This window comes from Gymnogyps californianus, chromosome 10, assembly GCF_018139145.2.
Source record: "Gymnogyps californianus isolate 813 chromosome 10, ASM1813914v2, whole genome shotgun sequence".
Classification (NCBI taxonomy): domain Eukaryota; kingdom Metazoa; phylum Chordata; class Aves; order Accipitriformes; family Cathartidae; genus Gymnogyps; species Gymnogyps californianus.
Window position 1 is genome coordinate 9,512,931 of NC_059480.1, and position 12,909 is coordinate 9,525,839.

A 12,909-nucleotide genomic window follows, 5' to 3' on the forward strand; every position below is an offset into this window, starting at 1 on the left:
GTTTGTGGTAAATGCAACCTATTAAATTAAATGTTGGTTGAGAGGTATTCTCATTATAGGTGTGTTCTTGCAGGACAATGAGCTGCAAACTTCAGTCACACAGGCAGGGATTCAGCCACTCTCCAAAAACTCTTGCTGTCCTGTAGGCATCTCCCCATCAGCTGGAGCAGAGAGTGGGGAGGCAAACGTGACTTGAATCCCCTGAGCAAAAATACACTGGTCAAACTGGGACTCTGACTACACACAGGAGACATCAAAAAATCCTGGCATTCCTGAGGCCTACCAATACCTAAGACCCGTGGAGCACCTTCCTTGGCAGCTTGGAATGGTCCCACAGTGGCGGTGGTCTATTATCTGTGTGTGCTGCAGAAACCCAGAGGTACTTATGTCTCATCCCCAGTGCTCTGAGGTATTGGTGGTACCATCAGTGATGCCTTTGGGCATGCCAGTCTGGTGTTTGGAGCACTCCACAGGAGACTGACTCTCCAACACCTGCACAGAGTTGAACACCCAGTACTTCTTCTCAAGAAAGCATTTCACCCTTGTTCCAGGTCAAGGTAATCTGGGAGGCGCAGAGCTCCTGCACATGGGGCCACGCGCTGTCGGCAGTGGCAGGTCTCTGGGAAAAGGTAGCAGAGAATGAAAGGACAGTTGGCCCTCTAGATGGTGGGCATGACGTTCACCTGGGGTTCGGTCCCACTTTGGAGGAGTGTTGTGGTCCATCTGAGGATGGACATGTCTACTGCATTTGCAATTCACTGCAAGGACCTGGTGGTTGATTGTTTGATGGATGGGGTTATACAAAGTGGCTGCCTGGGACAGCAGGGCACCAGGCTCGGTGCAGGAGGGATCCTCCAGTGCTACAGCTGGCATTGCGTGAGACGTCAGGCCCCAGTGAGTGTGGTGTGCCCGACCAGCGTCAGCATGCTGGATCGAAGTCCAGCAGAACGTCTGTTTATCAGACATTGTATGGAAAATGGGCAGATCTGCATACAGCTTTAGAAACAGGCTTTCACGCAGCTGGACAGCCCTTGCAGGCAGGAGCTAACCCCGTATAAATGGGACTATCACAGCTTCTCAGTGGAGCGGGGTTTCCGAGACTGAGGAGAGCTTCTTGACAGAAGGTATGTGAAAACTTGTGCTACTGCTACCAGTTTCCCTTCTTCCTTTATTTTTCAGCGCTGTTGGTCTCCCACCTTTAGCAAGCTTTACCTTTGCCAGGGGAAAAAAATGTATTAGAAAATGGTATCTGCCACTTTCTGTGACTGCTCTGCTTGCCTGCAGCCTGCCTGCAGCCTGCCTGCTCTTTCAGAAAGCTTGAGCTAAGCTGCCAGAAGTTTCTCTCCTCATGTGGTGCTGCTCTGGTGTTTTCTTTCCTTCTGTGAGCCTATGGATGGTGCTGCTAATTCACTTATGGCATTAACCTGGCCAGAGGCTGTCCCACTCCTCCCTCATGGAGGCAGAGTCAGAAGATTAAACTCTTGATGTTAAATAAGTGACCTGGCAGTTCTGTTCAACATTTCTATCTTGCTCTGTGGTGCACGGATGGTGGTTGGCCTTTATGTAGCTGATTAGAAGAAAAGTGGTTAGAGAAAAAGCCTGCATTAAGGCCGGCTGCTATTTTCGGTCTGTGTGATGAGAGAAATACGGGCACTGCTGCTGTGCCTGCCCTCCAGCCCCCCCTGGCCAGGGGATGGAGGGAGGCAGGGGCAAGCAGAGCCACAGTGCTTTTCCCACCCACCACCGGAGCCTGCAAGTCCCACACACTCTCTGTGAGAAGAAACATCCCTGCGGTCGAGCCTTTGCTCCTGCCCCACCATGCCGGTGTCCCTGCCCCGTGGTGCCAGATTGCACATTTGGGTTTAGAAGCCTGAATCTCTCCAGTGCCTCACCCCAGCGGTCTCCCCACCATACCGTGGACTCAGCTCAGCCCTCACTCACTCTTCAGTAATACTGCTTTGCTAGAGAAGCCTCTCCATCTAACCAGCCTTCAGCTTGCTCTCTTCTGCGCTGTTTGCGCAGATGCTGTGGGTGAGCGGCTGGAAGGAGGCTGTCTCGGCCCGGCCCCTGGCGAGCCGCCGTGCTCCCTGGCCTCGACGGGGAGAGGTGCTGGACCAGAGCGAGCTTGTGCAAAAGGATGCACTGTGTTCCTGCTCTCACTGAAATTTAGGGATACTTATGCCACAACTCTCACATTGGCTTTAGCAATGTAAGAGTTGTTTGCACTTTAATTTGAAAGCCAAATTAACTTTAACGCTAAATTAACTGGTTTTTGGTAATTTTTTATATAACCTGGTACTGCTCAGAGGCTTTCTTTCACACGCTTCTTGCACTGCTGCAGAAATAAACACACGGACATGAGCATGGTTTCAGGGACACAGACCGAGGGCTTCCTCTTGGCTACGGGGACAGAAAAGAGATGTCACGCTCGTCTCACATTGTCTGAAAGTAAGTTACCTTGCTACAAGATAAGCAAATCTTTGCCTAGAGGAAATAATTTTCTCAAAGTTGCAAAGGACTTCCTTAAAATGCTCATCCTACTAATTTCTCATGCTCTCAGACGCTCAGCTATAGACTTGGAAGGGGCTTAACTCACTTCCTAAGTGGAACAATCGTTGGTGGGAAGCACTTTGCAGCGTGTTGGTTTTAAGAGGTGCAATAAACTATTATAATGGGTGTGCCGATCCTACAAACTGTTCCATGGGATGAGGACAGATACTGCATTCGTGATCTGGGCTCTAATCATTCTGACAGTGTCTAACCCAGAGATGCTTACCACAACTAAGAGTTATGATTTTTTTAATAGGCATTATTAATAATTTAAAGATGTAGCTTAAAGACGTTATAGACTGCTGCCAGAGTTGTGATGTACGATCTGCAGAGGTTTACTCCCTGTTAGATATTACTGTAGAAGCGACTTAAATCTCCTCCCTCAGTTAAACAATACTCTAAATGTCATCACTGTTTACACTATTAGCAGAGCACTCAGTAGCGATGATCTGTGCTCTGACAGTCCGTGAGCCTCTACAAGCAGCCGGCAGATTTACACTTTGGTGAAAACTGGCTCATTAGCTCCAGCAGCAAATTCCTCTCATAAATAGTCTTGTGTGCTCAAGCTGCAAATGGAGTTTGCATATACTGTAATGCAATCTATTTCCTAAATACTCTCCTAAGTGTTTTAACATCCCTGATTCGTTCCCCTTGCCAGAGGCGGGTACACCCAGGCGCTGGTGGCAGCCAGAGGTGCTGCTGTGCGGCGCAGGCAGGCGAGCTGCAGAGCGGGATGGGTTTGTGGCCACTGTTGTGCTTGTCTCGATGCACCGTAGGTGGAATAGGAACATAACGGGGAAAAGGGCGGTGTGTTGCTACAGCAAAGCAGGCCCATGGTCCATCTGGTCAAATGAGTCTTCAGCAAATAAGAGCACCTTCTAACAGGGTTTCTCCTAATCCTGACTGGCTTAAACTGGGGAACATACCATGTTACATCATTTCCACACACACAAGATCATTAACTATTAAAACTCTGTTATTCTTGTTATACAGATAATTGTTCAAATTTTGCTATGTCCTTGCCCTGGATGTCTATCCGCAGCACTGCGTTCCTTGGTCTAATTACGTGTTCCTTGAAACAGCGCTTCCTTACACCAGCTCTGTGTTTGCTGCTTTTAACGTCATTGATTGCTCATGTGCTCTGAGACGGGAAGGACAGGAGCTCCTGATCTGCCTTCTCTCTGCTCTTCCTGACCTGCTGTGCTTTGGTTTTGTTCTTTCTTTGCTGTTGTTTCGTTAGTCTTTTTTTTTTTTCTTTTTTCCCCCTGAGCTGGAAACAAAAGCAGGCAGCAGAAAATGCAAGGGGGGAAGATTGCAGCTTTTTCTAAAAAGAGCTAAACCCTGTCTACTATCAACCACACGGTAGCGGTTTCCAGTGCAGCTGAGGTAAACACGATTCAGCTGGGAGGATTTTTTCTTGTGAGATCTGTAGCTCCTGGTTAGGCCTGGCCTCTTCCAGTCCCCAAACACCGAAACACCCTCCGTTCCCTTCTCCTGTCACTAAGCTTAGGGATCTGCTGCCATTCCTCCTTCTGCTGGGGACGAGAAGGTGGCAGAAAGCGCTGTGGCAGTGAGGCTGGCCGGGCACAGCAGGAGCAGCCCATGAGACAGGCTGGAGAGGCGGGGATGTGCGGGGCAGCACGGCTGTGGTAAGCCCTTTTTCCTGCCCTTGTTTCAAAGCACTGCTAGACATCACCCTCCCTCCGCCCAGCCCGGGGCCATGCTGATGCTCCTCTGGCTCTGGTGTCAGGGAAAACGCCTGGTTCCTGTTAGGGTACTCTGCTCCTGCTAATGGGTTTGTGTGTGGATGAGAAGACACAGGTCACAGTGATCGTGCATGGTCGACTACCACAAGCAGTCCCAAAAGATCTCAGAGACCCCCAGGGTGGGAAACGCATCACCCAAGCAATTCAGAGAGTGGCTGTGAGTAGCTAAGGCACTCCTGGAAACCAGCTTTGAAAATCTTAGGGGAGGGAAGCTAGAAATACCTCTGTCTTTCCATTAACGCCGTGGAACAATCGCTGGCGATTGCACAGCTTCGGTGCATTAAAAATGAAGCTCCCCTTTGTCTGGTGTGCTGTGCCAATGAGAGTGGTCACCCCGAGCCTGCCTTCCTGAAACAAAGCAGTGCTGCACTGTACATGTTTGAAATTTCTTGCTTGCCACAAAAGTCCTTTTTTCTATGTGTGTGTGAATGTACAACAACAGAAACTTGCAGAAGCTATCATCCATTTACTGGCAGATAGCTGCTGATAGGGCCGGAATAGATGGAACAATGTCGTACGCTTCCAGAGAAGGGCTGGCCCTTGGCTCTGTTGTTTGCAGCACAGTTCTTTGCATTCAACAAGGAAGGCACAAACCAGTTATAGTTCAACTAATCTTACTAATCTTCTTTTAATGAATCTGTTTCAACAGAATTTCATTTCCGCTCGCACAATCAGCCTGAGAAAGGCAGATAGTCCTGCAGAAAGAAGTTACGCCAGCAGAAAAATCGCTCTCGAGATCAGGCCTGGGAGACATGAGACAAGAAAGCAAACCAGATGAACGATGATAACAAAATTGGAAATTGAAGAACAGTTTATGCTGCCGTCTCTCCTAAGTTCCCCGAGTTATTCTGCGTGTGCCTGCATGAATGACTAACGGCGCAGAGGCAGCTGCTGCTGCCAACAGGAGCCAATATCTCATCAGGACTGGTAAGGCACCAGCCTGCCTCTTTGCGCATGCTGGAAAACATCATGAGATGGAAATGGCTGGCTGGAGTCTCTGGAGGTGACCGCATATGCTGGGTGCTTTTAGTTCTGTTGCTTTCTAGTGATCCTCCTTTAGCCGTACCTCTCTACCTACATGCAGAGAGCTTCCCAGGAGCCAGTCCTGGGACTGTCTGTGTCATCAGATAAACTCCCGCTTGGTAGCTGTAAGCGTCCTGTTACAGCTACGTTGTTTTTACCAAAATCCTGAGCAATTTTTCTATTTTAAATGTAGAAACATAATGAAATCTTTTCTAGATCTGTGGAAAGGGTTTGGAACTTAATGCCCAGTTAAGGCAGATTTTAACACAAGATTTAAAGGCTTAGAAACAGGATTAGAAACAGGAGGGAGCTGTAGAGCTTTGCCTTAGGGACAGGACCTATTTCACAGACATGGTCTCTAAAGACCAGGACAAAATCTGGGAGATACTGATGGCAGTGGTGGACTCCCACTGAGCTCAGTGCAATCAGATTTTCACCATAAATTTCTCTGTATGTATGTATTAGCAGAGCACAGCTAGGCAAGTGATGATGGACTCTGCTACAGCTCTGCAAAGGATGAAACCAGAATGTAATAAAATCAAAATAGTTTCCCAATAACAGCAAATACTCTGAACCCCATCCAGAAAAGGACTTGTGAAGTTGCTTTAGATATCGCAGAAACATTTGGTAACTAATTGGCCAGAGTACTTGTGGGTACTTCTAGTATTTCCGCTCCTAGAAACTGAACTGAAAAAGCCAAGTCTGATGCGGTTATAATCCCGTTTTTTTATTTATTGTGTTATATGACCTCAGCTAAGAGCCGATCAGCCTATTTCTGCCTGTGTGTATGTTGCGTAGCATCATCTCTTGCTCAGTCTGTGGTCTCTGAGCCATTTGCCAAGGTCAGCGTGGACTGCAGCACTGTCTGTTCAAGCTGACCAGCAATGGAACTGTTTCCCTCCTGGGCTGCCGTGGATCCTTTGCAGTAGCCCACAGACTCCCAGATGCCATTTTCTAATTGCCAGCGGGGCCAGATGGGGTGGTGTTGTGGCTAGTGCAGGTGGGATGCACAGGAAGCCCATGCAGAAAGGGGGGAGCAGCACTTGGGGGTGCAGAGTCGTGGGTGAGAGGAGCTTGTGTTCCTGGGGGACACAGGGGAGCACGGCCAGGAAAGCTCGCGTGGTGGTGCAGTTAGCCGACCCTGTGGGTTTGGTTTCAGCTCGGGTATCGCGAAGAAAACAACAGAACAAAAACCTCCAGATTTTTCTGGAAGGCCTCCAGCCGTCTCTCTTTAAAGATAACTCAGGCTGTTTCCTCTTCACTGGCTCCTGTTTGCTAAATTACAGACTTGGCTTTCTAAAGGCGGGCAAGGAATGTAGGGACCAGTAACGGGACTGGACTGATAGAGCAGGAACAGATGGATAAGCTTCCCAGATCAGGGTCTCTCTGGTAACATGGGTACACTTGGCATTTGCCCCACCAAACTGCTGTGTTGCCCGCCCCAGTGAGATGGGATTCACCTCTGGGCTTGGAGGAGCCACTAAAGTGCCTGGGAAGGGGTGAACTCAGTGAAAGGGGCCTCTGGCACTTGCTAGGAAGAGCGGAGAAAGGGAGGGATGCATACCCCTTTGGGGGACCCAAAGCTCTAGCCACTCGCGTGAGCAGGGGCTGTGCCTCCTGCACAGCCCCCTGCCCTCCGGCCCTGCGAGCATGCAAGAGGTGCTTCACCAAAAAGTCCCTTGGGAATTGCTTCATCTGACAGATACATGCGCGCACGCACAGATCTCCTGCAAGTGCTGCAGCACCAGGTTAGACTCAAGAACATAACATTCTTTGCAGACGCAGTAATCTGGCTCTGTGATTCATTTATCTCATGACTCAGTGCTAGCATCAGAGCTACAGCAATTTCAGGCCTAAGGAAGAACCACCCTATAAATAAAAAAATAATTTGCATTAAAGTAGCTAATTGGCATCTCAACACTTTAATATATCCACTTACAATCACATTTTGTGTTAGAGCGGATTATGTGGGGTCGCTAATGCCGCTGTCTGCCTTCCTCTTCTCTTTGCACGTTCTGCAATGGGCAGAAAAACATACTGCAATCAGAGGGATGGTCTCTGCAAATTACTTGCTAAATTGAACTGTATTCTTGAAATGAACTTTAAAAGTCAGCTGAACTGCTCTCCCAGCATTGCAAAATTGAAAATTATATCAAATTTCAAATCACAGGTGAAGAAAGCAAACTGGCTTGTTCTGGGGAACAGAACTATGGCTGCTATATGCTGTAATCATTAATGATCCCTATCAGACTTCTGGAATCACCATACTTTCCTGGAGGGGAGGATACTTTCTTTTTGATGTAGAATATTGTGCATTGGGCTGTAGTGCTGTCTCAACACATTCGTATGATATTTAATTCTTCAATAATTCTCTTGCGAGAAGGAACGCAGAAAGCCTGTTACAGATGCTGTCAGCTACAGAAACACCTGGAAAGAAGATCCTATTTTCTGCTTCCTAGGCTAAAAAAGGTGGATGATCTTTTCTTTTCTTGAAACAAGATATCCTTTTTCCTGAAAAATGAAAGTCCCCTTTGAGTAAAGCAGTCTGCACATTCTTGAAAAGGGGAAAAAACCCTCAGAAGCTAAACAGAAAGGGAATTTTCAGAAGAGAATACAGTTCATTTCATCTTGAGATGGTTCTTATCTTCAGCTTGTACTTCATTTTTATAGAAGAGCTTTAAAAACAACTTCAAGATCTGTATAAAAATTTGTGTTGTGTGAAATGAAGGGTTTGGTTTTTTTTTTCAATTGGAGAGACTTTGTTTATGTTTTGATTCTCATAAGCGTTGGAGAAAATGTAACATGGATAGGCTTATAAGCAAATCTGTTTTCCCCAGACTTGGGTAATCACAAAGCTGATCAGGCTGATGGAGAAAGAAAACTTTCAGAGCCAGCCCAAAGGCAATGACCCGTGGCAGGGACGGGCAGGGGGAGCTTTGCCCACCGCAGCTGGAAGCAACTCTTGTCCCCGGGGAGCGCTCCCTGCCTGCACCGCACCCAAGGGTGGGGTTCCCGAACCAAGATCCCAGGCTTGTCCCGAGGTACCCAGCTCCCGCAGGCTTCAGCGGGAATGGCACGGGGCCCACAGGACACTGGAGAGTTGGGCCCTACCTGTTTACATAAGGTGTATAAACACTTAGTGGAGTACTTTAGTGGGTTTCAAGGAGGCACGCAAGCATGTTGCTAGGGTGCCCCTGTGAAACAGTGCCGCGTCTGATGTTTTCACAGAGACTTCAGACATTTTCCCCTTCGGCTCTCTTCTTTCTTGGGTCGGGGAAGCTGGTCCTGTCACAGCTGCATCCCCATGCCATGTCAGTCATCTACTGCCTACTGCTCGCTGGGGCACGGGGAGGAGGCGAGCTGTCCTGGGCAGGGACTGATGCTTACCAGAGACGCTGGATGCACGTGCATTTGTCACACGCTGAAACATGAATAGACCTGTGGGATAATTGGGCTCTATGTAAATATTTGTCAAGATGACCAAACCCTCTGTACTCAATGAAGTCAGCAGAGCTGCAGTAAGTTACCCCAGTACACAATGTGTCTGTTTATAAGGAAAAGTGAAGCCCAATGTTTTCAACATTTTCTTAGATTTGCCAAGGCATAGCAACTTTGAAAGATGAGCTGTTTTAATGTACGTGCCCAGTTTTAGGCAGCCAAATTATTTTGCAGTTCCAAAGGTTGTAATATTTTTAGAAAAATAACATCCTTGGCTATAGTTTCTTTTACCAGAAACCTGCATAAGTAGCAGGAGGAGTGATTAGCCAGGGCTGGTGCCTGCCTTCTGGGGAAGTCAAGCTGAAGACCCGTCTCGTGCTGCCCAAGTCAGATCTGGTGGCAGAACAGGTCCCCCACGCCTCATTCCTAACCTATGAATGTCGAGCAGGGGGTTGCTTGCTCACTTTCCATCTTTTTTTTCCTGTCTGTAGCAACAACTTAACAGAAGCACCTGCTGTTTTGTATATCCCAATAGCCTTTGTTATAAGATGTGTATATATATATATACACACACTACAATTCCTGTGCTCACCCACCAAGAATTGACAAAGCAATGCACTCCCCATTCCTTGGCTTTTGAAAGGCATGAAGTAAAAGAGCAAGCTATAAATCCAACTTTGTACTCATAGGATACGTAGGAGGACAAATAATCACATCTTGTCAGGCAAATGACTGTTTAAATTATTTTTCTATCTCAACACATAGGAAGCCACAGCTACTGAAATGTACAGCTATAGGTAAAATATGCATCTAGCCTAGACATATAGTACATCTATTTTCAGATGCCACAAAACACATGTTCATCAAGAAGACTATTAAAAAATTCATTTCCTAAGGACATCAGCATTAGACTAGTAAGGAGATCGAGTACTGGATAATGAATTGCACAGGCAGAAAATTGTGCACTATAAAAGGTGAGCTACAAGGCCAAGTCATTTCCTTAGGAAAAAGGCAAATGTCCCAACAGTCTTGGTGTAGGATAACTAAATTGTACTCTATCTTCGCAGTCTGATATGTAAAGTATGTATTTTTAAAAGGTCACATCCTTTATATATTTATAGAACAGTCTGATGCTGCTACTTTTGGCTGCTTCTTTGGAAAGGTGCTGTAGCACAGGAGGGGTTTTTTTCCCACTTTTTTTTCCATTCTGGATATTTTAGCTGTAGGAGCTGGTCAGCAAGAACTTTATCAGCAATGAAATAGACTCAGAATTTATAATGAAGATGATTAAGCCAGGCTTACTGAGTCATGCACTGAGCTGAGCCAGGAGGATGGGAAATGGAAGAAAAGGAAATTACACAACCTGATTAACAAATGAGTTAGCCAAGAAAGTAACCACCGAGGTGTCAGCTCAAAGATAGAAGGCCCTCCAAAGCCTAAGGTTGCCCAGGGGGACCGGGCTCCTCAGCACTCCTGCTGATCTGCCCGCAGTCGCCAGTCCTGTTTCCCCCAGACAACTCCATCAGTCTGCAGCATGGCCAGGCTGCCAGTTGCCATTTATCTTCTCTGTGGCAGGTGGTGGTAGCCAAGTGATAGGGATGGGAGGCCTCCCCAGCCTCATTCATCACCTGGCTTTGGAGAGCACTTCGGTGAGCATCCAGTATTAAGCTAAAAATGTAAATGTTGCCTTTAGCAGGGTTAACGAAATAAACCTAATCTGATTTTCTAGCAGTCTGCTTGTAGATTGGATGGATGGGAAAAGGTGTTTGAGCATAGTATTGATTATATCAATTGCACTTCAGAATTCTCTTGGAAGGTTGTTGTCAAAATATTGTTCCTCAGGGACTTGATCTGCCTGCCACAATTTATCTTAGCATATTTTTAATGTCCAAACTACTTAACATCCCCTCCGTTCTCATCTCTGTGCTTGAACAGAGTTTTGTATTTTCAGCCTGTTTGGAAGGCAGGCGGGGAGGGCTAAAGGGGCTCTGTAAATAGCATCTTAGTTTGGAGCCGAGAGATTTGGAGTCTGATGTGGCCATCTATGCATGCAGCAGCTATCAGCTCCACAGAGGGCATATCACACTAACCTTAAAGGAACTTCATGGCCAAAGCAATGCCGAAGAAAATCAGACTTGCTCTGTGGCTCCCCATGCAAAGTGGTTTTTTTTACTACATATTAAACCATATATTTTAGCTATACATTTGTAGGTGTGACTCAAAGTATTTACACTGGTGTCCCTGATTTTCCCCACACTAGGGAGGGGGAGATGGGGCTGCAAAGGCGGCATTGAACATAGGTCTGTCTGTGGTGGAGGCTGGGTTTCCGATTTCTGCCCCTGCATCTTGCCTGGGCTGGGGATGAGCTTCAGCTTAAATATGTTGTTATGTGGGATATCACAAAATTTACTGGCATGGAAACAAAGAGTGCTATACAGTACAAAATTATGTGAAGTTGTTAGATTCACCTGCATTGTGTCAGATATAAATAAGGCTGGCATAAAAGGTGATGCCAAATTGGGAAGCGGCCAGTAGCTTTGAACTCTTGCATAGGATCAGCAAAGCGCAATGTGCTGACCCTAAAAAGAGCAGAGGAGAAACAGTGTAAAACTAAAACAAAACCAGTATTTTCGTAACAAGTAAGAAAGACATTATAAAGTTTCAGGATTTGATAAATTTCCTTTCTTTTTTTTTTTTTTTTAATTGGTCATAGTTGTGGCATTTTCAACAGTAATTTTTTTCTAGAATAAAAATATCTATGAGCTCTTCCCAGCCGTTAAAGATCCTTTGGATGAAACTACTCCTTTGTTGCAAGGGGGAGGCTCAGGAGTGCAGAAGACAGAACCTCGTGGCATTAAAGCGGCCACTGTGCACCAGCCATCCCTAAAGGTTTGTGTGACTGTGGTGCCACCAGCTTCAGACCATGCACTCTGGTGAGGGGAGGGCCAGGGGTGCTGGTGGTTTTTAAATAGAAATTAGAAAGCCAAAAATAGATGTAAACAAAGTTCAACCTGACTATTGCTTCTAGGAAAGCGAAGTCCAGGGCCATGGGTGAGACTGAAGGTCTTGTGAGTTTGTACAGTAACAACATTTCTGTTGTCTAAATTAACTGGTGGCATATGATGGTAGTTGCAGACTTGCATACAGAATAAAATTTTCAGATTTATATTTTTTCTTAGTCTCCTTCAGTGTGCTAGTGACTAGCGTAAAGTTTCTACCTTGTTGCACTCGTATTTGTAAGAAGAAAATCAGTTGATAGTATGCTGGATCTGAGTAAATTTAACCTTGCGGAAAACAGTTTTCCTATCAGATTACATTTACATCCCAAAACTTACTTGCAGGGATTTAACACATCTCCCCTTGTTACGCCACATGAATGACAAGCAAGGAATGTTGGGTTTATCCCCTTTAATGATTTATCTTTATTTTTATCTTTTCTGTGTCTGTACATAGTGTTCCTGGCCTGGCTCTTACATACTTAATACAGGAGTACCAGTACTGGTAGTGTCTAAGTAAGTGGTTTGTTGCTCTGCTACGACGTTTATTAGGAGGTGGCAAAACACATAGCCACGGTAGAAAAACGCAGGCGCGTTCCGCAGCGGAGCGGGAGACGGTGGCGTACGGGGGGCGTTTCCTGAGCCAGGGAAACCCCAGGGGAGCGCGGAGACCCACCGGAGCCGGCAGCTCTCAGGAGGGAGAGCAGCTGACGAGGCGTGGGCAGGGCCAGGAGTAACGGCGGCCACCCCCGGCTCCCACACAGGGCAGCCCTAGGGAGCGCGGCGAGCAGGGCGTGGCGCGGCGAGCAGGGCGTGGTGCAGCGAGCAGGGTGTGGCGTGGCGTGGCAGCCAGGGCGTGGCGTGGCAGTTCATGTGGGAGGGTGCGCAGGGAGGGCGCCTCTTCGAAGGAGGGGTGTTCCACTGGCCGAGTGGAGAGACTTGAAATCCACGTAACCCAGCAACCGGGCACCGTTCTGTGACCATCTGCGCAGGCCAAGGGCACTCATCCTACCTGACCTTGACCCCCAAGGCAGAATGGTGGGCACCTGGGCTGATGCCTCCACCCAGACGGAGCTGCTGAAGGGAGAGGCTGCAGTGCAGACCTCGGGCTGCAGTGCAGACCTCAGACTGCAGGC